Here is a 3,494-nt window from a genome sequence, read left to right on the forward strand (position 1 = left end):
ACTCTTCAAATACAACAAATAAAAATTTCCAAATCATGCAATCTTTCCTATGGGAAAGAATACTGTTCCCATAAACGATAAGCGCCAGCCGAAGTTCTGGTAAAATAACCGCGACATTGCTTCGGATCAAGCATCTTCTGTCACCGCTATGTGCTCCACAAAACCCTCAAAAACCAGTATATCCTCTATCAAACCATATTTCTCCAATCATCCCGGACATCCGATTCTGTGCCTTAATTGATTACTATCACACCCATGACCACATCAATACATACGCACATTTCAGCCTACCAAAACAGTGCTACAGTACGTGCCACTCGTTAGAGTTAAAAATCCCCCACCCTTCTTCCGCCCCCAAGCTCTTCAAACTGCTTGGCATTCCACGTGCCTCCTCTGAGCCTCCTCCAGTGAGCCTCCTAATTCTTGTTTCTGCTGGCGAAATTCCCCGATTTCAATGCTCACACCCCCACCCCCACTCCCCACTCCCCACTAGCGGAATAGCCGTTGGGATACATGCGTATACTGCTCCGGGATGTTTCCCGAATATTCCACCCCCCCCTATTTCTGTTTTTGTTTTCTTTGTTAGCACGTTATATGGGCTTGTGATGGTGGCGTTTTGAGAGATGGCTGGCATCGGCAACATCATCGTGCTACACAAAATGTGGAGATGCGATGAGCCTGAAGATAATTTTGAGGTATTTGTTTTTGTTATTTTGGGGGGGGATGCCACGGTGGGGCGTGGGGAGAGGATTGCTAGTGTCAAGGGAAATTTCGAGTAGGTCCGGGATGGAGTCTCACGTATTTACATGGTGGTGTTCGACTCAATATGATCATTGGATTCTAGGAGATAACGTGACTGTATGTACATGTGGGTAGCTACTGACTGCTTCAGATCCAAAACATACGACAATGGCCCTACATGAAAGTGAAGACGATCAGGGAAAAAAATACACACCTCACCTCGCTTCGCTTCTACTCAGCTATGTAGAGTACCAATTCCTGCAAAGCTCAAGAAGTGCCTACATTACTACATACTTCATGTCCCTTACTCTACCTCCTCGACTACGGAGTGCATGTATCATGAGTTATTAGACAAGACACGTCGTTACTACGGATAAACTGCCCATTAAATGAAATCGAGATCCTATCCTAGCTTCCTGACTCATCCCTAAATCATCCCCCATCACATCGCATCCCGCCTAATAGCTCTGGGTAGGTACTCTATGTACATAGTTATAGTACTTTGGTTTACCGTTCCCCTGGATCGACTCGTCGGAACTCTCGCCGTTATGGGGATTGTGGGCCGTTGGGACATGGGGATTGTGGGCCGTTGGGACGCGGGGGCCGTTTGGGAATTTCCCATGAACCTGAGTTCGCAGCCCAGAAAAGTGTGCTTTTGGTTTTACAGCTGTGTATGTGTTTATGTGGTCCTTAAAGTTAGTACTCTACATCGCTACATGATCGCTCATAGTTAGAGTGATAGAATACCAGTAGCATTCACATCTAGAAAAACCTTAATTGTAGTTGCCTAGAGTACCATACCTATAAGATACCTCCTACTGGGATACGGGTTCAATTCAAAATTCTCAGATGATGCGAATTAGGGTACATACAGGACTCCATCCCCCTTTCCCGTATTGTACGATTGTATGTATTTTGCTACTTTATTCGCCTGCCCCCATGCCGGAGATGGAGGAACGACCAATGAATTTCTTGATATTATCTCGCTTAAGATGGGGCTCTTATTAACGTTGCGGAGGTCGGGCCTTATCATCCTCCGCCTTTTTCGTTCATATTGTTTATTTTAGCTGTCACTTTCTTTGCCTAAGGCTATTTATTATCTTTGTTTGTTATTGTTGTTGTGTGCTATGATTGATCCATACCAAGAGACCGGATGAACATGTAGACCAAGCTTTTGACAAGGGTGTCAACTTCAAGCAAGATTCCTCAGAAACCTTCAGGAAGCATCGGCCGACGTGGCCGATGAGGATCTACGGGGCTACATTCAAATAGTCTCCAATGAGAAGAGGGTGAATGCGCTATGGCCTGCGGAAGATGCCGAGTGATTAACCGTGTTTCCGTGTGAGGTTCGGAGTATGGCCGCTACTTAGGTTTCCTTCTTGGTCATAGTACCTAGGGCAACTACCTGAGGAATTAAGTCCTTACTATCTTTGTGGATGTTGGCATGTGCAGTCAAAATACTCGGGTTGAAAATCTCCCCAAGTTAAGAAAGTGGTACGACACAAACCACATCACTGAGTTCCCCTTCCATCCTATCCTGCCCCCCCTTCTGTGTTGGTTCTTTGGGCCATTCCTTTTTCCGGCCGACTCCTGCTTGTGTAAAGACACCGAATTTCAAAGTTTCGGGCGAACCTCTCCACCGGTATATTGCATTATGTAGCCATGCCACAACACCAAAGACTGCAATAACCAGCACTGAGGTAGCTGGGCCGTTCCGAGATCCGCTCTCCGGTTGACTCCAAGATCCCAACCCCATGCCCGGGCCGGGTTATCACGCCAGTCTTCCTCGCTTCATTGTGTAACGAACAAGCTCCCACTTCTGGATTAAAGGGTTTAGATTCTTACGTAGCCCTACGGTTTATGAGTTTATGTGTAGAGTAGAAAATCTTGCAGTAGTAAAATTCCCAACGTTTCGAATTAATAGAAACATACAAGTAGAGGAAGCGCATGTACCGAATAAGACGAACCATGGATATCCCGTCCTTTGGAGTATGCTGGCTGGCAATTCTAATCTATTATTCGGACCCTGCCTGGGGACAGTCTGACGCCTCACATTGCATGGGCGGGTATCGCTCCTCCTTCCTCTCGCCAAATCCTGCAGAGCTCTCTCCGGATGATTACGTAACAGCGACCACGACCCCACCATACTTCGTGCCAAGCTAGTCTATCAATAATAAATAGAGTTAGCGCGGATGTAGCCGCCTACGCGCCGAAGGACTCCGCACTTGTGCAAAAAAGAACGCAAGTCGGTTAAACGCAATCCTCGATACCTCGCGCACGAGGCATAAGAAAGGGTGGCTTATACATGAAATGGAAAGAAAGAAAGAAAGAAATGGGACGGCCTTCGAACCCAGCAGAACCCGCAGTATCAGAATCAATCGCGCGGATGGATATGAACCAACCTCCGTCTCCAACATGGGACTGACATCATGTCCTGCAGCTAGCTACCCTGCCTCGTTGCCTCAATTCATGCGTTAAATGCCCGTTGACGCCCCCACTCCCGCTTTCCCCCCACAAGCATTCGGGTTGGCCGATTCGGATGCCCTAGATCGCTACTTTCGTTGGAAAGAATTCTCCGGGAATGTATGGAAGGCCTAACGAAGGGAATTCGCCGTTGAGGCTGAGATCGATATAGATGAGATATGCCCTGTCATTTCAGCCTCATCGTAGGTAAGTAGGCAGAGCTTTCAAGTTCATGCGAGATGGCTTGGTTTAGTTTAGTTCACGGATGTTTAATCAGAGTACGCAAAGTG

This window comes from Morchella importuna, assembly GCF_003444635.1.
Source record: "Morchella importuna strain M04M26 chromosome Unknown Morimp01GS012, whole genome shotgun sequence".
Lineage (NCBI taxonomy): Eukaryota > Fungi > Ascomycota > Pezizomycetes > Pezizales > Morchellaceae > Morchella > Morchella importuna.